Genomic DNA, 27,695 nt, shown 5'->3' with positions numbered 1-27,695 from the left:
ATCAAAATGAATTATAAATTCCTCCGGGAAGACCTTTACCAGCAATTGCCTCCAGACAGTACAGAGGAACCTGTGATGGTGGAATTAATACTCTGTGAGGAGGAGGAGGATGTACACAGTGAAAGGGGTGAGGAATAGGAGGATGAGGTTGACATCTTGTCTCTGTAGAGCCAGTTTGTGCAAGGAGAGATTGATTGCTTCTTTTTTTGGTGGGGGTCCAAACAAACCAGTCATTTCAGCCACAGTCGTGTGGCAGACCCTGTCGCTGAAATGATTGGTTTGTTAAAGTGTGCATGTCCTGTTTATACAACATAAGGGTGAGTGGGAGGGCCCAATGACAAGTCCATCTTGCACCTCTTTTTCTTATCATCATGTGCTGTTTGGGTACTATTTTTTTTAAAGTGCCATCCTGTCTGACACTTCCGTATATATGTCCAGTGGTACTGCCATTTAATTCCAGTGATTTGGACATATAATTCCAGTGATTTTGACGTATAATTCCTGTGATTTTGACGTATAATTCCAGTTATTTGGACGTATAATTCCAGTGATTTTTCCATTTAATTCCAGTGATTTGGACGTATAATTCCAGTGATTTTGCCATTTTATTCCAGTGATTTGGACACATAATTCCAGTGATTTGGACGTATAATTTCAGTGGGAATTGTTTGTGTCGCTTGGCTTAGTCATACAGCTACCTCATTGCACCTATCTTTGCATGAGGTGCTGTTTGGGGGCCTAGTTTTTGAAAAGTGCCATCCTGTGTGACACTGCCGTATGAGTCCAGGGGTACTGCTGTATTAGTCCTGGGGTACTGCCGTATAAGTCCACCAACTGCAGAATTTTTAAAAAATTACAAGGTTATGCTGGAGATGCAGTCAGTGGACCGAACAATTGCGGTCCACTCTCAACATTCAGCCACTGCGTGACACTACTGGATGGGCCAGGTGGTTGTGTCGCTTAGCTTAGCCATACGGCAACCTCTGTGCAACTTATTTTTTCTTTGCATCATGTGCTGTTTGGGGACTAGTTTTTGAATAGTGCCATCTTGTCCGCAACTGCAGTGCCTCTCCTAGATGGGCCAGGTGTTTGTGCCGCACACTTGTGTCACTTAGCTTAGTCATACAGCCACCTCGGTGCAACTTTTAGGCCTAAAAACAATATTGTGAGGTGTTAAGAATAGACTGGAAATGAGTGGAAAAGAATGTTACTGAGGTTAATAATACCGTAGGAGCAAAATGACCCCCAAATTCTGTGATTTTAGCAGTTTTTTTGTTTTTTTCAAAAATCATCCAGATCCAAAACCAAAACCAAAACGGGAAAGGGTGGGTTTGCCAAAACCAAGCCAAAACCAAAACACGAAAGTGGAATGAGAACCAAAACCAAAACACAAAACACGAAAAGTGCCAGCCGCACATCTCTATTCTTAACGTGGACTGCGGTCTCCTCCCTATTTACTAAGCTTCGCTTTCCTTAGTTTTGTCCAGTTGGCTAAAGCAGTATTCAAGCCTGTCTCTAAAAAAACAATCTATATAGCGCAAAGTACCCCAGCATCCAAAGGGTTCTGGATCAGGATTGGGTATGAAATCCCAGCAGTCGGTTTCCCATCAGTCAGAAGACCAACAATGGAATCCTGATAGAAAGAATTCTGAAGCATCCCAGTAAGTATTTTAATACTGCCCCACCCCTAACCCACCCCTCCCGCAAGCTAACCCCAACCATCACCAGCCACAGCCTAACCACCCCTCACCCCCACCCTCAGCCTAACCTAACCTCCTCCAGCCATGCAGCTTAAACCTAACCCTACTACTTTTCCATTGGGATTCTATCCATTGGGATCCCACTGTCGGCCTTCTCACTTTCGTGATCTCGACTGCCAGGATTTTGACCACGTCACACGGATCATACAGGAAGGTGACAAAAGCAAAGGGACAATACTTTTATATTTCACATCCCATTATATAACAATGAAAAATGGTAACTTCTTTATATAATATATACACACATCATATACTGTGTAATATTCTGTAGTATCAGTTCACACGATGTGTGCCATCCACAATACCTCCTTTTGTTCGGAATTATACTGAGAGAGATCTCTCTTCTGTTGTGTTACTGGCTTAATCCTGAGCTCCCATTGGAGCAAGATGTGTCACAGGTAGCTGAGAATCTTCTGCTGTTGACATGGAATAGCAACGGATTACCGGTGTTGAGCCCTAGTCCATCCTGTTCCAGTATACAGTATATTGTAGGATCTGACTGCACCTGAGAAAAGCCATAACTTCAATGCCAGTTCCTCCTAGAAAATGACCATTACCTGAAGCTCTACAGTTAGCCTCTTTTACCCTCTCTCTCTTGTCCGGTCTGGGTTTACCCTCCACCTAACCCTTCAGTATAGCTTTTGGTCAGTGCAAACATTTGAGCTGCACAGTGGCAAACAATTATAAGTGCTTGTGACTTCTTCTCTCCCTCCTGTTTCAACCATGCCCTAAAGCAGGCATTCCCAACCACGGTCCTCAAGGCACCCTAACAGTGCAGGTTTTAGTGATATCCAGGCTTTACAGGTGACTTAATTAGTAGCTCAGTTATTTTGATTTAACCATCTGTGCTGCAGCCTGGATATCACTAAAACCTGCACTGTTGGTGTGCCTTGAGGACCGTGGTTGGGAATGCCTGCCCTAAAGTCTGGTGATGTCATCACCGAGAACAATAGGCAAATTTTAAGAGAAATGAGGGAATGAACATACTGTTAGGGTCTCCTGCCCTGTGCTGCCACGTCGTCATGGCAACCGGGAGACAAGTGCTAGTGGAGTAACCTGAGCGCAGCTGATACTCCGGTTCGGGTCTTTTGCTGTGCAGTGGTTATAGGCTCTGTGCACGGCAGGGGATCCGGTGCTGGTTTTTGTGCTCACAGTCTGTGAGGTCTGAGTGGGGCGTGGACAGCACCTGCTTTATAAGGCCTCTTTTCAGGGTAAGCAGATGCTGCTGAATCTTTGTTGGTTAGTCAGTTCATGAACGTTAGCCAGTACTGTGTAGCTTTGTATTTGTTTGTTGCTTACTGCAAATAGGCCTGGGAATTTGGTATTACACTCTGCCAATCCAGACCTAGCAGTAAGACTGGAGTCAGTCGTTTAGCTTGCTGGGGTTCTGTTACTACTCTGTGAACTTAGCAAGTTTGCGGCTGTATTCTAAGACTTGCCTGTCTAATCCTGTCTCACTGTGCTAGGTGTCAGGGGTCAGTTTAGTGGCAGTAAGCTAAAACCTGTGTACTGCAAGTGAGAATTTGGATTGTGGAGATTCTCCTTGTGTCTATCATTCCATCTCTGACCAAGGAGTTTACTGCCACACCCGTTGGTAACCCTTTAGGGTTTTGCTGTTGCCCTTAGCAACAGCATTTCGGGTACTCTACGTATTAAAACACAACATCTTGCTTTTTCCATCTTAGCAGTTCTAATACAAGGGAGATACCCAGTTCCTTAGCCTCTGGGCTTCTCTGTTCACTTTGTGTGTATTTTGTTACCCTATCACCTTCTGTGTATGTTATGTCATATCCCCCAGTTTGTCTGTGAGTCCATCTGTTTTGCATAACAGTTCAAACACCAGTACATTCCTGCAGACACTGGAGTGCATAACAGTTCTGACACCAGTACTTTCCTGCTGGCACTGGTGTGCATAACACATACACCACTGTGCTTCCAGCTACCTCTAGCTCTGGTGACTTGGGTGGAGTTACAGTAGCTACCAGGAGGGAGGCTCTCTGTCTTGCATCCTAAAACCATACATTTACAGTATAGAGGACAAAGCCAACTACCCAAATAAAGAATAGTCATGAACTAGTAGTAAACCTTGTATAACAATTACTATTACATTGCAGTATCAGCCATCTTTAGCTCGGCAATGAGGACAGTCATTGGTCATGTAGCACCATCTCTCTGTACTTATAATCTGGGAAGCTTTAAATGGCTGTAAAAAGTAGAGATGAGCGGGTTCGGTTCTCTGGAACTTTGCAATTCGACCTGGGATCCTAGCCCAGCACAGGTTTTCTCGACCGTCTCGACTACATCAACGAGGCAAAACGTCATCATCCTGCTGTCGGATTCTCGTGGGTTTTGGATTCTATATAAGTCCATGTGCGATGCAGTCGGTGATGTCAACTGCAGTGTGTAATTATTCTATACATTTCTGAATCATTTGTGCAACGCTGTCGGTGCAGTCATCCGCAGTGTGTAATTATTATAATATAAATTTCTGACTCATTTGTGCGACGCTGATGGGGAAGTAAACCGCATTATGTAATTATTATATACATTTATGACTCATTTGTGTGACACTGTCGGTGAAGGTCAACCCCACTTTATGTTGATAGAAATAGAGGCTATGTCTAGTTCTGAAGCTGCTGCCAGTAGTTATGACATTGACAATGCAAGTCCGTCAACGTCATCTGCTAAGACAGATGCCCAGGGGCATAGACGGCTTACGCAGGGGTATGTAAAATAATTTAATTTTAGAGTGGTGAAGGGAACGTTAGCTGCAAAGGCAGTAAGACAAACTGCGCATTCAGAATCAGAACCATCAGACAGGGACGTTTAGGGGTGTCCACGTCAGATGACATTTTTCACACTGTCCTCATAGAGATGCCTCTTTCACCCCGTTCCACCATTTCTGAACCATCTGAACATTTGGGGAGCAGTACAAGTAAAGATGGTGATGAATCTGATGAGGAGGGTGATAAATCTGACGAGGAGGACATAATACAAATTGAGAAATTGTGTGTGGAAGTGGGACAGGTTGGGGGGGATATGTGTGTACTATCTGATAGTGAGGATGTTGATGATGATGTTGTTTGTGTAAGTCAGCCACCAGTGGCTACAGTTGTTAATCATGATAAACAGAAAGCCATTGCGATGCCTGGGCATAAGACCAAAAAAGCCACTTCTTGGGTGTTGGATTATTTTAACTCCAGTCTTGACAATGTTTATGAAAGCATCTGCTCCATTTGTGAGGCCAAATTTAGTAGAGGTAGGAAAGTTAGCCATCTAGGCACCTCCTCCATGGTACGTCATTTGCATCAAGATATGAAATTTATTGTACAGGATTATAATGTAATTAATAGTGATGTGCACCGGAAATTTTTCGGGTTTTGTGTTTTGGTTTCGGATTCGGTTCCACAGTTGTGTTTTGGATTCGGATGCATTTTGGCAAAACCTCCCTGAAAATTTTTTTGTCGGATTCGGGTGTGTTTTGGATTCGGGTGTTTTTTTACAACACCCCCTCAAAAACAGCTTAAATCATAGAATTTGGGGGTCATTTTGATCCCATAGTATTATTAACCTCAATAATCATAATTTCCACTCATTTCTAGTTTATTCTGAACACCTCACACCTCACAATATTATTTTTAGTCCTAAAATTTGCACCGAGGTCGCTGGATGACTAAGCTAAGTGACCCAAGTGGCCGACACAAACACCTGGCCCATCTAGGAGTGGCACTGCAGTGTCAGACAGGATGGCCGATTTAAAAAATAGTCCCCAAACAGCACATGATGCAAAGAAAAAAAGAGGTGCACCAAGGCCGTTGGATGGCTAAGCTAAGTGACCCAAGTGGCCGACACAAACACCTGGCCCATCTAGGAGTGGCACTGCAGTGTCAGACAGGATGGCCGATTTAAAAAATAGTCCCCAAACAGCACATGATGCAAAGAAAAAAAGAGGTGCACCAAGGTCGCTGGATGGCTAAGCTAAGTGACTCAAGTGGCCGACACAAACACCTGGCCCATCTAGGAGTAGCACTGCAGTGTCAGGATGGCACTCCAAAAAATAGTCCCCAAACAGCACATGATGCAAAGATAAATGAAAGAAAAAAGAGGTGCAAGATGGAATTGTCCTTGGGCCCTCCCACCCACCCTTATGTTGTATAAACAGGACATGCACACTTTAACAAACCCATCATTTCAGCGACAGGGTCTGCCACACGACTATGACTAAAATGACTGGTTGGTTTGGGCCCCCACCAAAAAAGAAGCAATCAATCTCTCCTTGCACAAACTGGCTCTACAGAGGCAAGATGTCCACCTCCTCCTCATCCTCCGATTCCTCACCCCTTTCACTGTGTACATCCCCCTCCTCACAGATTATTAATTCGTCCCCACTGGAATCCACCATCTCAGGTCCCTGTGTACTTTCTGGAGGCAATTGCTGGTGAATGTCTCGACGGAGGAATTGATTATAATTCATTTTGATGAACATCATCTTCTCCACATTTTCTGGAAGTAACCTCGTACGCCGATTGCTGACAAAGTGAGCGGCTGCCCTAAACACTCTTTCAGAGTACACACTGGAGGGGGGGCAATTTAGATAAAATAAAGCCAGTTTCTGCAAGGGCCTCCAAATTGTCTCTTTTTCCTGCCCGTATACGTACGGACTGTCTGACGTGCCTACTTGGATGCGGTCACTCATATAATCCTCCACCATTCTTTCAATGGTGACAGAATCATATGCAGTGACAGTAGACGACATGTCAGTAATCGTTGGCAGTTCCTTCAGTCCGGACCAGATGTCAGCACTCGCTCCAGACTGCCCTGCATCACTGCCAGCGGGTGGGCTCGGAATTCTTAGCCTTTTCCTCGCAGCCCCAGTTGTGGGAGAATGTGAATGAGGAGCTGCTGGCGGGTAACGTTCTGCTTGACTTGACAAGTGTCTCACCAGCAGGTCTTTGAACCTCTGCAGACTTGTGTCTGCCGGAAAGAGAGATACAACGTAGGCTTTAAATCTGCGATCGAGCATGGTGGCCAAAATGTAGTGCTCTGATTTCAACAGATTGACCACCCGTGAATCCTCGTTAAGCGAATTAAGGGCTCCATCCACAAGTCCCACATGCCTAGCGGAATCGCTCTGTTTTAGCTCCTCCTTCAATCTCTCCAGCTTCTTCTGCAAAAGCCTGATGAGGGGAATGACCTGACTCAGGCTGGCAGTGTCTGAACTGACTTCACGTGTGGCAAGTTCAAAGGGTTGCAGAACCTTGCACAACATTGAAATCATTCTCCACTGCGCTTGAGTCAGGTGCACTCCCCCTCCTTTGCCTATATCGTAGGTAGCTGTATAGGCTTGCATGGCCTTTTGCTGCTCCTCCATCCTCTGAAGCATATAGAGGGTTGAATTCCACCTCGTTACCACCTCTTGCTTCAGATGATGGCGGGGCAGGTTCAGGAGTGTTTGCTGGTGCTCCAGTCTTCGGCACGCGAAAGTGGCCCGCAATTCTTCGGGCCACCGACAGCATCTCTTGCACGCCCCTGTTGTTTTTTAAATAATTCTGCATCACAAAATTCAATGTATGTGCAGAACATGGGACGTGCTGGAATTTGCCCACATGTAATGCACGCACAATATTGGTGGCGTTGTCCGATGTCACAAATCTCCAGGAGAGTCCAATTGGGGTAAGCCATTCTTTGATGATGTTCCTCAGTTTCCGTAAGAGGTTGTCAGCTGTGTGCTTCTTATGGAAAGCGGTGATACAAAGCGTAGCCTGCCTAGGAATGAGTTGGCATTTGCGAGATGCTGCTACTGGTGCCGCCACTGCTGTTCTTGCTGCGGGAGGCAATACATCTACCCAGTGGGCTGTCACAGTCATATAGTCCTGAGTCTGCCCTGCTCCACTTGTCCACATGTCCGTGGTTAAGTGGACATTGGGTACAACTGCATTTTTTAGGACACTGGTGAGTCTTTTTCTGAGGTCTGTGTACATTCTCGATATCGCCTGCCTAGAGAAGTGGAACCTAGATGGTATTTGGTACCGGGGACACACTAACTCAATAAATTCTCTAATTCCCTGTGAATAAACGGTGGATACCGGACACACATTTAACACCACCCAGGCTGCCAAGGCCTGAGTTATCTGCTTTGCAGCAGGATGACTGCTGTGATATTTCATCTTCCTCGCAAAGGACTGTTGGACAGTCAATTGCTTACTGGAAGTAGTACAAGTGGTCTTCCGACTTCCCCTCTGGGATGACGATCGACTCCCAGCAGCAACAACAGCAGCGCCAGCAGCAGTAGGCGCTACACTCAAGGATGCATCGGAGGAAACCCAGGCAGGAGAGCACTCGTCAGACTTGACAGTGACATGGCCTGCAGGAATATTGGCTTTCCTGTGTAAGTAGGAAATTGACACTGAGGGAGTAGGTGGTGTGGTTTGCAGGAGCTTGGTTACAAGAGGAAGGGATTTAGTTGTCAGTGGACTGCTTCCGCTGTCACCCAAAGTTTTTGAACTTGTCAATGACTTCTGATGAATGCGCTCCAGGTGACATATAAGGGAGGATGTTCCTAGGTGGTTAACGTCCTTACTCCTACTTATTACAGCTTGACAAAGACAACACACGGCTTGACAAATGTTGTCCGCATTTCTGTTAAAATAATTCCACACCGACTAGGTGATTTTTTTTGTAATTTGACCAGGCATGTCAATGGCCATATTCGTCCCACGGACAACAGGTGTCTCCCCGGGTGCCTGACTTAAACAAACCACCTCACCATCAGAATCCTCCTTGTCAATTTCCTCCTCAGCGCCAGCAACACCGATATCCTCATCCTGGTGTACTTCAACAGTGACATCTTCAATTTGACTATCAGGAACTGGACTGCGGATGCTTCTTCCAACACTTGCAGGGGGCGTGCAAATGGTGGAAAGTGCCACCTCTTCCCGTCCAGTGTTGGGTAGGTCAGGCATCGAAACCGACACAATTGGACTCTCCTTGGGGATTTGTGATTTAGAAGAACGCACAGTTCTTTGCTGTGCTTTTGCAAGCTTAAGTCTTTTCATTTTTCTAGCGAGAGGATGAGTGCTTCCATCCTCATGTGAATCTAAACCACTAGCCATGAACATAGGCCAGGGCCTCAGCCGTTCCTTGCCACTCCGTGTCGTAATTGGCATATTGGCAAGTTTACGCTTCTCATCAGACGCTTTTAATTTAGATTTTTGGGTAATTTTACTGAACTTTTGTTTTTTTTATTTTACATGCTCTCTACTATGACATTGGGCATCGGCCTTGGCAGACGACGTTGATGGCATTTCATCGTCTCGGCCATGACTAGTGGCAGCAGCTTCAGCACGAGGTGGAAGTGGATCTTTATCTTTCCCTATTTTACCCTCCACATTTTTGTTCTCCATTTTTTAATGTGTGGAATTATATGCCATTAATATATCAATAGCAGTGGACTACTGTACCATACTGCTATATATTATTTACTGGTGGTCAGCAAAATTCTGCACTGTCCTCCTACTATATATACTGCGCACAACTAAAATGTACCACAGGTATGGATGGATAGTATACTTAACGACACAGAGGTAGGTAGAGCAGTGGCCTACTGTACCATACCGCTATATATTATATACTGGGGGTCAGCAAAATTCTGCACTGTCCTCCTGCTATATATACTGCGCACAACTAAAATGCACAACAGGTATGGATGGATAGTATGCTTGATGACACAGAGGTAGGTAGAGCAGTGACCTACTGTACCGTACTGCTATATATTACATACTGGTGGTCAGCAAAATTCTGCACTGTCCTCCTACTATATATACTGCGCACAACTAAAATGCACCACAGGTATGGATGGATAGTATACTTGATGACACAGAGGTAGGTAGAGCAGTGGACTACTGTACCGTACTGCTATATATTATATACTGGTGGTCAGCAAAATTCTGCACTGTCCTCCTACTATATATACTGCGCACAACTAAAATGCACCACAGGTATGGATGGATAGTATACTTGATGACACAGAGGTAGGTAGAGCAGTGGACTACTGTACCATACTGCTATATAATACTGGTGGTCACTGGTCAGCAAAATTCTGCACTGTCCTCCTACTATATACTACAATGCAGCACTGATATGGAGCGTTTTTCAGGCAGAGAACGTAGATATTTTCAGCACACTGAGCATAGATATTTGCAAGCACACTGAGCACAGATATTAGCAGCACACTGACCACAGAAACTGAGAGAACGCTGCACGTCCTCTCCCTATCATCTCCAATGCACGAGTGAAAATGGTGGCAACGCGCGGCTCCTTATATAGAATACGAATCTCGCGAGAATCCGACAGTGGGATGATGACGTTCGGGCGCGCTCGGGTTAACCGAGCAAGGCGGGAGGATCCGAGTCTGCCTCGGAACCGTGTAAAATGGGTGACTCCGAGGAACCGAACCCGATCATCACTAGTAATTAACACGTCATCATCAACATCCTCAGAGTAATTACTTAACAGAAGTCCTTCTTAAAAATTGTTTTGTGGGGGCCAAAACAAATCAATCATTTCAGCCACAAGTGACGGTCCCTGACGCTGAAATTATTGGTTTGTTCAACTGTGTATTTCCTGTTTAATACAGGTTGAGTATCCCTTATCCAAAATGCTTGGGACCAGAGGTATTTTGGATATGGGATTTTTCTGCATTTTGGAATAATTGCATACCATAATGAGATATCATGGTGATGGGACCTAAATCTAAGCACATAATGTATTTATGTTACATATACATCTTATACACACAGCCTGAAGGTTATTTTAGCCAATATTTTTTATAACTTTGTGCTTTAAACAAAGTGTGTCTACATTCACACAATTCATTTATGTTTCATATACACCTTATATACACAGCCTGAAGGTCATTTAATACAATATTATTAATAACAACGTTGTGTATTAAACAAAGTTTGTGTACATTGAGCCATCAAAAAACAAAGTTTTCACTATCTCACTCTCACTCAAAAGAGTCCGTATTTCGGAATATTCTGTATTTCGGAATATTTGGATATGGGATACTCAACCTGTATATACAACATAAAGGTGGGTGGGAGAGTCCAAGGACAATTCCATCTTGCACCTTATTTCTATGAGTTATTTGCTCTTTGGAGTATTTTTTGGGCAAAGTTTATAAAACTGGCATTCTGTCTGCCACTGCAGTGCCACTCCTAGATGTGCCTGGTGTCTGTGCCACCCACTTCTGTCGGTTAGCTTAGTCATCCAGCTACCTCGGTACAAACTTTTGGCCTAAACTGGATAAAAATTATATTTTGAGCTGTGGGGTGTTCAAAATAGATTGGAAATAAGTGGAAATGAATGCTATTGAGGTGAATAATAATGTAGAAACAAAAACACCCCCAAATTCTTTGATTTTAGCTGTTTTTATGATTTCTTTTTTAAAAGTTAGAACCAAAACCAAAACACACAAGGGCTGTTTTGGCAAAACCAATACAAAACAAAAAAACACACACAGAAAAAAACAAAACAAAAACAAAACCTGAAAAATGGCCAGGCGCACATCTCTAGTAAAAAGTAGAGATGAGCGCCTGAAATTTTTCGGGTTTTGTGTTTTGGTTTTGGGTTCGGTTCCGCGGCCGTGTTTTGGGTTCGAACGCGTTTTGGCAAAACCTCACCGAATTTTTTTTGTCGGATTCGGGTGTGTTTTGGATTCGGGTGTTTTTTTCAAAAAACACTAAAAAACAGCTTAAATCATAGAATTTGGGGGTCATTTTGATCCCAAAGTATTATTAACCTCAAAAACCATAATTTACACTCATTTTCAGTCTATTCTGAATACCTCACACCTCACAATATTATTTTTAGTCCTAAAATTTGCACCGAGGTCGCTGTGTGAGTAAGATAAGCGACCCTAGTGGCCGACACAAACACCGGGCCCATCTAGGAGTGGCACTGCAGTGTCACGCAGGATGTCCCTTCCAAAAAACCCTCCCCAAACAGCACATGACGCAAAGAAAAAAAGAGGCGCAATGAGGTAGCTGTGTGAGTAAGATTAGCGACCCTAGTGGCCGACACAAACACCGGGCCCATCTAGGAGTGGCACTGCAGTGTCACGCAGGATGGCCCTTCCAAAAAACCCTCCCCAAACAGCACATGACGCAAAGAAAAAAAGAGGCGCAATGAGGTAGCTGACTGTGTGAGTAAGATTAGCGACCCTAGTGGCCGACACAAACACCGGGCCCATCTAGGAGTGGCACTGCAGTGTCACGCAGGATGTCCCTTCCAAAAAAAACCTCCCCAATCAGCACATGATGCAAAGAAAAAGAAAAGAAAAAAGAGGTGCAAGATGGAATTGTCCTTGGGCCCTCCCACCCACCCTTATGTTGTATAAACAAAACAGGACATGCACACTTTAACCAACCCATCATTTCAGTGACAGGGTCTGCCACACGACTGTGACTGATATGACGGGTTGGTTTGGACCCCCCCCAAAAAAGAAGCAATTAATCTCTCCTTGCACAAACTGGCTCTACAGAGGCAAGATGTCCACCTCATCTTCACCCTCCGATATATCACCGTGTACATCCCCCTCCTCACAGATTATCAATTCGTCCCCACTGGAATCCACCATCTCAGCTCCCTGTGTACTTTGTGGAGGCAATTGCTGCTGGTCAATGTCTCCGCGGAGGAATTGATTATAATTCATTTTAATGAACATCATCTTCTCCACATTTTCTGGAAGTAACCTCGTACGCCGATTGCTGACAAGGTGAGCGGCGGCACTAAACACTCTTTCGGAGTACACACTTGTGGGAGGGCAACTTAGGTAGAATAAAGCCAGTTTGTGCAAGGGCCTCCAAATTGCCTCTTTTTCCTGCCAGTATAAGTACGGACTGTGTGACGTGCCTACTTGGATGCGGTCACTCATATAATCCTCCACCATTCTATCAATGTTGAGAGAATCATATGCAGTGACAGTAGACGACATGTCCGTAATCGTTGTCAGGTCCTTCAGTCCGGACCAGATGTCAGCATCAGCAGTCGCTCCAGACTGCCCTGCATCACCGCCAGCGGGTGGGCTCGGAATTCTGAGCCTTTTCCTCGCACCCCCAGTTGTGGGAGAATGTGAAGGAGGAGATGTTGACAGGTCGCGTTCCGCTTGACTTGACAATTTTGTCACCAGCAGGTCTTTCAACCCCAGCAGACCTGTGTCTGCCGGAAAGAGAGATCCAAGGTAGGCTTTAAATCTAGGATCGAGCACGGTGGCCAAAATGTAGTGCTCTGATTTCAACAGATTGACCACCCGTGAATCCTTGTTAAGCGAATTAAGGGCTGCATCCACAAGTCCCACATGCCTAGCGGAATCGCTCCCTTTTAGCTCCTTCTTCAATGCCTCCAGCTTCTTCTGCAAAAGCCTGATGAGGGGAATGACCTGACTCAGGCTGGCAGTGTCTGAACTGACTTCACGTGTGGCAAGTTCAAAGGGCATCAGAACCTTGCACAACGTTGAAATCATTCTCCACTGCGCTTGAGACAGGTGCATTCCATCTCCTATATCGTGCTCAATTGTATAGGCTTGAATGGCCTTTTGCTGCTCCTCCAACCTCTGAAGCATATAGAGGGTTGAATTCCACCTCGTTACCACTTCTTGCTTCAGATGATGGCAGGGCAGGTTCAGTAGTTTTTGGTGGTGCTCCAGTCTTCTGTACGTGGTGCCTGTACGCCGAAAGTGTCCCGCAATTTTTCTGGCCACCGACAGCATCTCTTGCACGCCCCTGTCGTTTTTTAAAAAATTCTGCACCACCAAATTCAAGGTATGTGCAAAACATGGGACGTGCTGGAATTTGCCCATATTTAATGCACACACAATATTGCTGGCGTTGTCCGATGCCACAAATCCACAGGAGAGTCCAATTGGGGTAAGCCATTCCGCGATGATCTTCCTCAGTTGCCGTAAGAGGTTTTCAGCTGTGTGCGTATTCTGGAAAGCGGTGATACAAAGCGTAGCCTGCCTAGGAAAGAGTTGGCGTTTGCGAGATGCTGCTACTGGTGCCGCCGCTGCTGTTCTTGCGGCGGGAGTCCATACATCTACCCAGTGGGCTGTCACAGTCATATAGTCCTGACCCTGCCCTGCTCCACTTGTCCACATGTCCGTGGTTAAGTGGACATTGGGTACAACTGCATTTTTTAGGACACTGGTGAGTCTTTTTCTGACGTCCGTGTACATTCTCGGTATCGCCTGCCTACAGAAGTGGAACCTAGATGGTATTTGGTAACGGGGGCACACTGCCTCAATAAATTGTCTAGTTCCCTGTGAACTAACGGCGGATACCGGACGCACGTCTAACACCAACATAGTTGTCAAGGACTCAGTTATCCGCTTTGCAGTAGGATGACTGCTGTGATATTTCATCTTCCTCGCAAAGGACTGTTGAACAGTCAATTGCTTACTGGAAGTAGTACAAGTGGGCTTACGACTTCCCCTCTGGGATGACCATCGACTCCCAGCGGCAACAACAGCAGCGCCAGCAGCAGTAGGCGTTACACGCAAGGATGCATCGGAGGAATCCCAGGCAGGAGAGGACTCGTCAGACTTGCCAGTGACATGGCCTGCAGGACTATTGGCATTCCTGGGGAAGGAGGAAATTGACACTGAGGGAGTTGGTGGGGTGGTTTGCGTGAGCTTGGTTACAAGAGGAAGGGATTTACTGGTCAGTGGACTGCTTCCGCTGTCACCCAAAGTTTTTGAACTTGTCACTGACTTATTATGAATGCGCTGCAGGTGACGTATAAGGGAGGATGTTCCGAGGTGGTTAACGTCCTTACCCCTACTTATTACAGCTTGACAAAGGGAACACACGGCTTGACACCTGTTGTCCGCATTTCTGGTGAAATACCTCCACACCGAAGAGCTGATTTTTTTGGTATTTTCACCTGGCATGTCAACGGCCATATTCCTCCCACGGACAACAGGTGTCTCCCCGGGTGCCTGACTTAAACAAACCACCTCACCATCAGAATCCTCCTGGTCAATTTCCTCCCCAGCGCCAGCAACACCCATATCCTCCTCATCCTGGTGTACTTCAACACTGACATCTTCAATCTGACTATCAGGAACTGGACTGCGGGTGCTCCTTCCAGCACTTGCAGGGGGCGTGCAAATGGTGGAAGGCGCATGCTCTTCACGTCCAGTGTTGGGAAGGTCAGGCATCGCAACCGACACAATTGGACTCTCCTTGTGGATTTGGGATTTCAAAGAACGCACAGTTCTTTGCGGTGCTTTTGCCAGCTTGAGTCTTTTCAGTTTTCTAGCGAGAGGCTGAGTGCTTCCATCCTCATGTGAAGCTGAACCACTAGCCATGAACATAGGCCAGGGCCTCAGCCGTTCCTTGCCACTCCGTGTGGTAAATGGCATATTGGCAAGTTTACGCTTCTCCTCCGACAATTTTATTTTAGGTTTTGGAGTCCTTTTTTTACTGATATTTGGTGTTTTGGTTTTGACATGCTCTGTACTATGCCATTGGGCATCGGCCTTGGCAGACGACGTTGCTGGCATTTCATCGTCTCGGCCATGACTAGTGGCAGCAGCTTCAGCACGAGGTGGAAGTGGATCTTGATCTTTCCCTAATTTTGGAACCTCAACATTTTTGTTCTCCATATTTTAATAGGCACAACTAAAAGGCACCTCAGGTAAACAATGGAGATGGATGGATTGGATACTAGTATACAATTATGGACGGGCTGCCGAGTGCCGACACAGAGGTAGCCACAGCCGTTAACTACCGCACTGTACTGTGTCTGCTGCTAATATATAGACTGGTTGATAAAGAGATAGTATACTCGTAACTAGTATGTATGTATAAAGAAAGAAAAAAAAAACCACGGTTAGGTGGTATATACAATTATGGACGGGCTGCCGAGTGCCGACACAGAGGTAGCCACAGCCGTGAACTACCGCACTGTACTGTGTCTGCTGCTAATATATAGACTGGTTGATAAAGAGATAGTATACTCGTAACTAGTATGTATGTATAAAGAAAGAAAAAAAAACCACGGTTAGGTGGTATATACAATTATGGACGGGCTGCCGAGTGCCGACACAGAGGTAGCCACAGCCGTGAACTACCGCACTGTACTGTGTCTGCTGCTAATATATAGACTGGTTGATAAAGAGATAGTATACTCGTAACTAGTATGTATGTATAAAGAAAGAAAAAAAAACCACGGTTAGGTCACTGGTATATACAATTATGGACGGGCTGCCGAGTGCCGACACAGAGGTAGCCACAGCCGTGAACTACCGCACTGTACTGTGTCTGCTGCTAATATATAGACTGGTTGATAAAGAGATAGTATACTCGTAACTAGTATGTATGTATAAAGAAAGAAAAAAAAACCACGGTTAGGTGGTATATACAATTATGGACGGGCTGCCGAGTGCCGACACAGAGGTAGCCACAGCCGTGAACTACCGCACTGTACTGTGTCTGCTGCTAATATATAGACTGGTTGATAAAGAGATAGTATACTCGTAACTAGTATGTATGTATAAAGAAAGAAAAAAAAACCACGGTTAGGTGGTATATACAATTATGGACGGGCTGCCGAGTGCCGACACAGAGGTAGCCACAGCCGTGAACTACCGCACTGTACTGTGTCTGCTGCTAATATATAGACTGGTTGATAAAGAGATAGTATACTCGTAACTAGTATGTATGTATAAAGAAAGAAAAAAAAAACACGGTTAGGTGGTATATACAATTATGGACGGGCTGCCGAGTGCCGACACAGAGGTAGCCACAGCCGTGAACTACCGCACTGTACTGTGTCTGCTGCTAATATATAGACTGGTTGATAAAGAGATAGTATACTCGTAACTAGTATGTATGTATAAAGAAAGAAAAAAAAACCACGGTTAGGTGGTATATACAATTATGGACGGGCTGCCGAGTGCCGACACAGAGGTAGCCACAGCCGTGAACTACCGCACTGTACTGTGTCTGCTGCTAATATATAGACTGGTTGATAAAGAGATAGTATACTCGTAACTAGTATGTATGTATAAAGAAAGAAAAAAAAAACACGGTTAGGTGGTATATACAATTATGGACGGGCTGCCGAGTGCCGACACAGAGGTAGCCACAGCCGTGAACTACCGCACTGTACTGTGTCTGCTGCTAATATATAGACTGGTTGATAAAGAGATAGTATACTCGTAACTAGTATGTATGTATAAAGAAAGAAAAAAAAACCACGGTTAGGTGGTATATACAATTATGGACGGGCTGCCGAGTGCCGACACAGAGGTAGCCACAGCCGTGAACTACCGCACTGTACTGTGTCTGCTGCTAATATAGACTGGTTGATAAAGAGATAGTATACTACTAATATTATATATACTGGTGGTCAGGTCACTGGTCACTAGTCACACTGGCAGTGGCACTCCTGCAGCAAAAGTGTGCACTGTTTAATTTTAATATAATATTATGTACTCCTGGCTCCTGCTATAACCTATAACTGGCACTGCAGTAGTGCTCCCCAGTCTCCCCCACAATTATAAGCTGTGTGAGCTGAGCAGTCAGACAGATATATAATATATATAGATGATGCAGCACACTGGCCTGAGCCTGAGCAGTGCACACAGATATGGTATGTGACTGACTGAGTCACTGTGTGTATCGCTTTTTATTTAGGCAGAGAACGGATATATTAAATAAACTGCACTGTGTGTCTGGTGGTCACTCACTATATAATATATTATGTACTCCTGGCTCCTGCTATAACCTATAACTGGCACTGCAGTAGTGCTCCCCAGTCTCCCCCACAATTATAAGCTGTGTGAGCTGAGCAGTCAGACAGATATATAATATTATATATAGATAATAGATGATGCAGCACACTGGCCTGAGCCTGAGCAGTGCACACAGATATGGTATGTGACTGAGTCACTGTGTGCTGTGTATCGCTTTTTTCAGGCAGAGAACGGATTATAAATAAAAGTGGTGGTCAGTCACTGGTCACTATCAGCAAAACTCTGCACTGTACACTACTGAGTACTCCTAATGCTCCCCAAAATTAGTAAATCAAGTGTCTAAACGGAGAGGACGCCAGCCACGTCCTCTCCCTATCAATCTCAATGCACGTGTGAAAATGGCGGCGACGCGCGGCTCCTTATATAGAATCCGAGTCTCGCGATAGAATCCGAGCCTCGCGAGAATCCGACAGCGTCATGATGACGTTCGGGCGCGCTCGGGTTAACCGAGCAAGGCGGGAAGATCCGAGTCGCTCGGACCCGTGAAAAAAAACATGAAGTTCTGGCGGGTTCGGATTCAGAGAAACCGAACCCGCTCATCTCTAGTAAAAAGTATAGCATCTGTGTCGCTACACTGCACAAGATGAGATAAAAGGGCTTATAACAGGATGATGGACCCTCATCTTGTCACAATCACATCTCATGATAAAGTGTCGGGATCCAATATCCCATAGAACTCTATAGAATACAACATTTGTTACACCTTATCATGAGATGTGATACAATATAACATTATGCTTTTCTTTTTGTTAGCACTCAAATCCACTCTAATATACATCTGGACAGAATTATAGTTAAATGAGAGCACATGTGTATATGCTCATTTGCGCTCGCCCAGCTGCCGGCATTCCATACTACACCCTATATATATATATATATATATATATATATATATGGGCAAGCATATATGTGTGCCACAAGGGTCTGTACTTGGACCACTATTGTTCAACATTTTCATTAACAACCTAACAGTAGGTCTAGAGAGCATGGTGTCAATTTTGCAGATGATACCAACTATGTAAGGTGATAAATACCCGGGGGGACGCTGAGTCTCTTCAGAACGACTTAGTTAAACTAGAAGCAAGGACAGCAAAATGGATAATGATCTTCAATAAAGACAAGTGTAAGGTAATGCACTGTGGTAGCAAGAACAAAAATAACACCTACATACTAAATGGGGTAATATTAGGGAATTTTGTACTAGAAAAAGACTTAGGTGTTCACATAGATAGCAAAGTAAGCAGCAGTACCCAAAGTAGGATTGCAGCAAAGAAGGCTAATAAGATATTAGCATGCATAAAATGGGGAACTGATGCAAGGGACGAGAGTGTTATACTCCCATTATATAAATCACTAGTGAGGCCACATCTTGAATACTGTGTACAATTTTGGGCACCATACTACAAAAAGGATATTCTGGAGCTAGAAAAGGCTCAGAGGCGGGTGACCAAACTAATTAAGGGCTTGGAGATGCTTGGATACGAGGAAAGACTTTCAAGGCTAGACATGTTTACACTGGAAAAGAGGAGACTAAAAGGGGACATGATCAACATTTACAAAATATATAAGGGGACATACACAGAGATTGCGCCTTCATGTTTTTGGTAAGATCAGCACAGAGGACGTATGTACACTCGCTTAGGTTATAGGAGAGGAGATTCCGCACAAAGTGGCAAAAAGGTTTTTTCACAGTAAGGACAAAACGTGTTTGGAATTCCCTGCCTAAGTGAGTAATAATGGCGGACTCAGTCAACACCTTTAAGAATGGGTTAGATAAATTTCTAATGGATAAGGATATCCAGGGTTATGCTGCATAGTCATGCACTATAGTTATTAAAAAAAGAGGAATAAAACACAACGGCAGACATCAGCATTAGACAAAATTAGTCCAATAATAAATTAATAATACCGCATAGGAGACCACAAATAGGTTGAACTCGATGGACAAATTGTCTTTTTTCAACCTTAGATACTATGTTACTATGTTACTATGTATACTGGAAAATAAAAACAGCCAACAACTAACCGGATTTCATCTCCAACCAAATTTCCAGGTCACTTTGCAGCTGAGCACCTACTGAGAAGAGATCTGCTGTTTGGGCTGACCTTACAAACTGCATAGAAAGTATTTGTACGTATGTTTTTGTTGCACATGTGCAGTATGGAAATGCATATCTATAAATGAGCACAGAAATCAGATTACACAACATTTGCATGACGATCCCACAAGACAGATCAGTTCCGTCTGATTGCATGGTCGCTACCTCGTTACTGCCCCCAAATGCTTATTTTATGGAAAGTGCATACTAGCAGACTACCTGGCTGCCTCCTTCGCATAGAGGGCAGAGTGGTGCAGCATAAGTGGGCTGTACGGGGGGATGGAACATTGTGGCGCAGTCACGTCATCGTGGGGCATTATACAACGCAGAGATTACCGGCACTTTAAAGCCGGAAGTGAGGCTACAAAGACGTGATCCAACACGAATCACATCATTGTACACCTGGACTGAGTGAAGTGGGCAGAGCCGTAGAGAGCGGTGCTGGGCCTGCGTACTATAGGGAGCATGTACTAATCAGAGAGGACATATACAAATATATCACAAGAAATTAACTGAGGCCCCCTGACCTCCACGAATGGGCACCATGCAGAGGCGAAATAACATTTGGAAGGATGGTGCATGTACACTAGAGGGGGACGGCAGACCTAGGCCCCGACATGTTCCTCCTAGTTTGGCTGATCCCAGCATTAATCAGATGTTTGTTTCTGGACTCTGGGCCCAATTCAGACCTGATGTGCAAATCGCACAGCGTGCGATTATGGAATGACTGCGCATGTGTATGCACTGCAATGCACAGGCATTACGGTAAACAGCGACAGAATGGTGCAATAATTTTGATTGCCAGGCGTTCGCAAGGTGATTGACAGGAAGCAGACTTTTGTGGGTGGTAACTGGATATTTTCTGGGAGTGTCAGGAAAATAGCAGGCGTCCCAAGCGTTTTCAGGGCAGGTGTGTGACATTAGCTCCAGACCCGATCAGCCGGTTTGTATCGCACTGTAGGAGTAAGTCCTGGGCTACACACCGACTGTACAGTATGGAAAAATCATTCAATGGTGAGCGAGTTGCAAATGGATTTGCAGCTGATCTGCTGTCTGATGAAGTTTTCGCACGGCATATGCATGCATTCGCACACTTGCACAGGGCGTATTATCACTGACTATGGGCGGTGACAATCTGATCGCAGACCTCTGCAAAAACACACAGCAGCGATCAGGTCTGAATTAGGCGCTCTGTTTGCTTCTTCCATTTTTATTGGAAGACTCCTGTGTAACCTACATTCCTAGTTTCATGCAATTTCCAGTAACCTGCTTTTTAAGTATACCTGCATTATCAAGTTTACCTGCACTCCCCTGCCATTGTATTTTCCCTCAATGAAAATCCTGAATTAATTACTACATTGTGTGATTTGTAGTTCACCTGCCCCCTGGGGGTTCTCGGCAATAGTCTTACAGATTCGTGAGCCTTCTGGGCTGTTCCGGATGGGTAAGCATGTATCAGAAAGAGTGGTATGCTAATGGATTGCTCAGTCATCCACACTTTCAGGCTTTGTCTGTGTGCATATGCATCATTACAGCAGGAGAGTACCACTTTTTTTACACATTAGGCAGGCAGAGTCCCCCTTTTACACATTAGGCAGCAGAGTCTCCCTTTTTACATATTAGGCAGCAGTGTCCCCCTTTTTACACATTACGGCAGCAGAGTCCCCCTTTTTTACATATTAGGCCAGCAGAATCACCATTTTATACACATTAGGCAGGCAGAGTCTCCCTTTTACACATTACGACAGGCAGAGTCCCCCTTTTTTACACATTACGGCAGGCAGAGTCCCCTTTTTACACATTAGGCAGACAGAGTCCCCCTTTTTTACACATTACAGCAGGACAGTACCCTTTTTTTACACAATAGTCAGGCAGTCCTCCTTTTTACACATTAGGCAGCAGAGGCCCCCTTTTTACACATTAGGCAGCAGAGTCCCCTTTTGACACATTACAGCAGCAGTGTCCCCTTTTTACACATTAGGCAGCAGAGGCCCTCTTTTTACACATTAGGCAGAAGAGTCCCCCTTTTGACACATTACAACAGCAGTTCCTTTTTTATACATTAGGCAGGCAGAGTCCCCTTTTTATACATTACCCCTTCTTACACATTACGGCAGGCAGAGTCCCCTTTATACACATTACGGCAGCAGAGTCCCCGTTTTTACATATTAGGCAGCAGTGTCCCCCTTTTTACACATTAGGCAGCAGAGTTCCCCTTTTTACACATTACGGCAGCAGAGTCCCCCTTTTTACACTTTAGGCAGGCAGAGTCCCCCTTCTTTACACATTAGGCAGGCAGAGTTCCTTTTTTACACATCACAGCAGGCAGAGTCCCCCTTTTTAACACATTACAGCAGGAGAGTCCTCCTTTTTACACATTACGGCAGCAGAGTCCCCATTTTACACATTAGGCAGCAGAGGCCCCCTTTTTACACATTACAACAGGCAGAGTCCCCCTTTTACACACTGTGGCAGCAGAGTACCCCTTCTTACACATTACGGCAGGCAGAGTCCCCTTTTTACACATTACGGCAGCAGAGTCCCCGTTTTTACATATTAGGCAGCAGTGTCCCCCTTTTTACACATTAGGCAGCAAAGTCCCCTTTTTACACATTACAGCAGCAGAGTCCCCTTTTTTACACTTTAGGCAGGCAGAGTCCCCCTACTTTACACATTAGGCAGACAAAGTCCCCCTTTTTACACAATAGGCATGGGGAGAGAGAGAGAGAGAGAGAGAGAGAAAGAGTGAGTAAGAAAGAGAGAGAGAGAGAGACTTGCCTGCCATCAGGGGATCCGCCACTCTTCGGTAAGCCCACAGCATGGGGGGAGTCACCACTCCTAGAGCCCGGCACCACAGGACAACAACATGGGGGTTGCAGCTACTCCTGACACAGTGGGGGAGACCAGCATGGAGACCACAAGCTACAGTGCCCAGCAACCAATTTATATCACATGCTGACAAGGTTACCGGGCACTGCAGCTTGTAAGCTGCACACTGGTGGACTGCACGCCTGTCTCCCTTGTGTGGTGCGGCCCTATGTGGCATGTGTGTACCACATACACACCTAGTTATGGCTATGATATATATTCACACAGGGGATTATTTTGTGGGGGGCTGAATAGACAAATATATTTAAGATGTCATGTTCTCCCCCCGCACAGACACATAGCTGCTGTCGGCTATCGGACCACAGAGACACTGAGTGCCCACCAGACCCTCCCTGTCCCCCCCCCCCCCCCCAGCATGTGAGAGACACACACAATCAGTGGAGACAGTTAAAACCTGGCCAGCTACAATTTCCCCACCACCCCTCCATGGACCTGCCACCTCAAGTACCCCCTTCCCCCAGGTATGGCTGCCGCTGTAAACACCCATCCAACCACCCAGCGACTGCCATAGCTAGACCCCTTCTCACCTCAGGACTTGCTGCAGAGCACTCACCTATCAGCGGTGTCGGACCTGCTCTTCCTCGGAGTGCGGGCGGCCATAGCAGTGGTGAGGGATGTCTCCGTGCAGATGACACGGTATGGAGCTGCTGCGGTCCACTACTTAAAACTGTAGCATCCTCCACACGCAGCGGCATTTCTAAAGAGGAGGGGACCAATGTGTAGACTCCGTGTGTGGCCCCCCTCCTCTCCTGTAGCTGTCACCACCACTGCTAGCGATCTCAGAGCTCAGACTCTGGCACAGTGCCAGAGTCTACAGCGCATGCACAGGACTCCGAAAAATGGCAGCCGCACCATTTTTCCGTAGTCCTGCGCATGTGATGTAGACTCTGGCACTGTGCCAGAGTCTCTAGCGCTCAGTGCGCTAACAGCGGCCGTGACGGCTATGGGAGAGGAGGGGGCTCACACACAGTCACCGGTGGACACCGGAAAGGTAAGTATAGGAGAAATGGGTGCAGTGTGTGCGGTGTGGGACCCCTCTGGACCCAGGGGCCCGTGTGCACCACACACTGCACCCATTATAGATACGTCAGTGTCCACATGGTTCCCCGGTGTGTACTGCATGCTGCTGGAGTCAAAGAAGAAGGGGGGAGAGCTCTGCTGTTGCCACCTGTAAAGTGTATCAGCAGCTGTGCATCCAGCAGAGAAGGAGCTGTGCGCAATGTTGCTATGATATATTACAGTGCTCAGCGCTGCTACAGGCAGTGGCCAAACAGGGTGGATGCTGATGGTGTGCCCACAGCGCAGATGCGCGGTGTGGTATGCACCATTCGCCCACACCTAGTTACGGCCCTGTATTTGGGTGTCATTTACTGCCTCCATTTCTCATATCCCCACCGAGGTCTCCAGTCTAGGGACACCTCGATCTGTATCCTCTGTGCTTGATTTCTCTGTCTGTAGGGACCATGCTTGTTTGGCTGAGATGCAGAGTGCTTCTGTCCTAATTCACTAAAAAATCATGGAGGAGAGGGGAGGGAAAGGAGGGGCCTCCTGCTGCTTCTTGTTATGGTTAGCAGCCATCCACAATGTACTGTACTCTGCCGGGTAGTATACTGCCCTGGCTGGAGCCCCCCTCTTCCCCCGCCAGGTCTGTTACAGCTCCCAGGGCATATGCCTTGCTCGCCCTGCCCTTGTTACACCACTGTGCAGGAGACATCTGTAGGTAGAAGACGCTTCCTGCCAGCACCTCAGATCTGATGCCTGCATTTGAAAAAGCAGGATTGGATCACCATCATGACCATCGGCAATGGAAGCAGCATCGGCTATCTGAGTAAACCTGACCTTCCTGCCCACTTGCGAGGTTAGTAAATCTGCTTCAGAAGATGCAGACACTGCCCTCACCAGGGCCAGAAAACGGGGCCAACACGCCCCCACTTTCAGGAAACGCAGGCAGTGCAGCCCCAAATGGCTTTTTGGACACTGTGTAAGATCTCGAAGGACTCTTTCTGCACATGTGAAGAAGGGGTCCTGGGCATGCACAGTCCCACAAACATTGGAGATACTATATTTGTAAACTACTAAATAACTATAGCCTGCGTACCCAAAGCCCCTGGTCCTGGTAAAGTTGCCAGTACAATTGTGGTGCCCCACACTCTTTGTCCCCTCAATACTGTATTTCCAATACCAGCCTAGGCAGTAGTACTAGGGATGGTTCTGCTTAGGAGGGAACCTATGCTTTTTTTTCTCTGGAATGTCAGTTGATGTGGCTTCATAGTCCATCCCACATCCCTTTGGCCTCCAAGCCACAGGTTCTTATATAATAATAATAATAATAATAATAATATTAGTCCAGTGGTACTGCCATGTAAGTCCAGGGGTACTGTCGTATAAGACCAAAGGTACTGCCGCATAAATCCAGGGGTACTGCCGTATAAGTCCAGCAGTACTGCCGTATAAGTCCAGTGGTGCTGCCGTATAAGTCCAGAATTACTGCCTTATAAGTCCAGTCCAGGGGTGCTGCCGTATAAAAGTCCAGGGGTACTGCCGTATAAGTCCAGGGGTACTGCAGTGTAAGTCCAGTCCAGTGGTGATGACATATAAGTGCAGCGGTGCTGCCATATAAGTCCAGGGGTACTGCCATATAAGTCCAGTGGTGCTGCCATATAAGTTTAGTGGTGCTGTTGTATAAGTCCAGGGCTACTGCCCTATATGTCCAGTCTAGTGGTGCTGCCATATAAGTCCAGTGTTGCTGCCGTATAAGTCCAGTGTTGCTGCCGTATAAGTCCAGGGGTAATGCCGTATAAGTCCAGGGGCACTGCCATATAAGTCAAGTCCATTGTTGCTGCCATATAAGCCCAGGGGTACTGCAGTATAAGTCCAGTGGTACTGCCGTATAAGTCCAGTCCAGTGGTGCTGCCACATAAGTCCAGTGGTACTGCCGTATAAGTCCAGTGGTGCTGCCATATAAGTCCAGTGTTGCTGCCATATAAGTCCAGGGGTAATGCCGTATAAGTCCAGGGGCACTGCCGTATAAGTCCAGTCCATTGTTGCTGCCATATAAGCCCAGGGGTACTGCCGTATAAGTCCAGTGGTACTGCCGTATAAGTCCAGTCCAGTGGTGCTGCCACATAAGTCCAGTGGTACTGCCATATAAGTCATGGGGTACTTCCGTATAAATTCAGTCCAGTGGTTTTGCCATATAAGTCCGGGGGTACTGCCGTATACGTCCAGGGGTACTGCTGTATAAGTCCAGTCTAGTGGTGCTGCCATATACAGTATGTCCAGTGGTGCTGCCATATAAGTCCAGTCCAGTGGTGCTGCCATATAAATCCAAAACCCGAAATAATATGCACGGTGACACGCATAATATTTTTTCTTTTTTTTCAGATGGGGACATAGCCATGCCTCCCGGATTTGCCCATGCGCCCAGTACCTGGGACCTGTTTCAGATCTTAGTGGCCCTGAGTGTTGGTATGGAAAGTGCAATTGGATAAAATTAGATAGTATAATAACTTAAATAGTACAAGTGGCAGTATGGCTTACCACCACATTTTGGCTTACTTTGTTTTAAATATGTGTACAGTATGTCCAAAACAATATGAATAATAATACAGTATATATACTAGTTTGAAATGTTAAATGTAAATGTAATGTAAAATTGTGTACATATGCTGTTTGCTGTGCTTGTTTATTTTGTCTTTTTCTTCATTATAGTTTTGTTGTTTGAAATATTAGAATTATAATGCAGTTTGAAAGACTTAATTATATATTAATGTCAAAACCAGATGAGTTAATGCAGAAAACATTTATTCAGGAGCATTTCATAATTAACTATTTCATTATTTTGTGCTTTAAATTTAAACAGTAATTACTGTCTCCTCTGAATATAATTGAAACGTTAATTAAGCCAAAACACTGGCTTTTTCAATGTTATTTTCTGTTTAAAACAAAATATTTACAGTGAAAAATGTTTCTTATACGGAGGGATTTAATTGCTGAGGAAGGGAGCGTGTTGCCGTTGCTGCGACATTTACCAGCCAGCATTGGCAGCTCGACTCACACCCTTTGCCTGCCCAATTTGTCCCCTATTCATTCAAAAGTGCTCACTACCCTATGGGGTAGCAAACATTTTTGAGCAACATATTTCTGCCGTAAAGTGTGTGGGCAGTCGTGGGAAATCGGCCGGGCGAACAAGCCCCCTACAGTTGAATTCCCTCCATAGAATGTTTAGTTATAAAAAAATAAAAATAAAAATTGAAGACACATAGGCTGTGATGTATTGGGCAGTGGCGTAACACACGAGCAGGGGGCGTGCCCTGGGCGCCATGGCGCGACCAGCAGAGTGGGGGCGCCGTTGCCCAGAGCATAGTATCCGCACTGCCTTCAAACCCGTCTGCCACCTATCTCCCCCCCAAAGTCCACCAACGATCGCCCCCCCCCCCCCGTCATACAGCCACGACATCTTACAGCCCTGCCCACCCGGCCAGTCACAGAGGGAAGAGGGGTGGTATGGGATTTGTAGTTGAGTGAGAGGTGAAGTCACAGAGGAAAAAATATGGGCAGAGAGAATTAAAGACAGTTTGAAAAAGAGGGTTAGGTGAAGACACTGAGGAAAAATCACAGAGACGGGCTGTGGGAGAGATGGAGACACTGAAGAAAATTAGGGAATGAGAGAAAAAGGGCTGAAAGAGGAGAAGAGATGGAGGAAATAAATAGGGATTTAGAGAGAATCAAAGAAAGAGAGAGATTGCTGAGTATTTAGTGACAAGGGAAGGGGGTGAAGACACAGAGGAAAAAATAGAGACTGAAATAGTGGGGGCTGAGAGACAGGTAAACCCTATGGAAAAATCAGGAATAAGAGACATGGTGGAAAAAATAGGGACCGAGAGAAAAGGAGCTAAGGGAGATTTACAGACAATGAGAAAAAATAGTGACTTAGAGGCCCATTAATCAAATAATATTTGCAGCTACAGTATGTCCCCGAAAACTAGTGATGTGCACCGGAAATTTTTCGGGTTTTGTGTTTTGGTTTTGGATTCGGTTCCGCGGCCGTGTTTTGGATTCGGACGCGTTTTGGTAAAACCTCCCTGAAACTTTTTTGTCGGATTCGGGTGTGTTTTGGATTCGGGT

This window comes from Pseudophryne corroboree, chromosome 1, assembly GCF_028390025.1.
Source record: "Pseudophryne corroboree isolate aPseCor3 chromosome 1, aPseCor3.hap2, whole genome shotgun sequence".
NCBI classification, from domain to species: Eukaryota; Metazoa; Chordata; class Amphibia; order Anura; family Myobatrachidae; genus Pseudophryne; species Pseudophryne corroboree.
Note: the sequence above shows the minus strand (reverse complement) of the source record.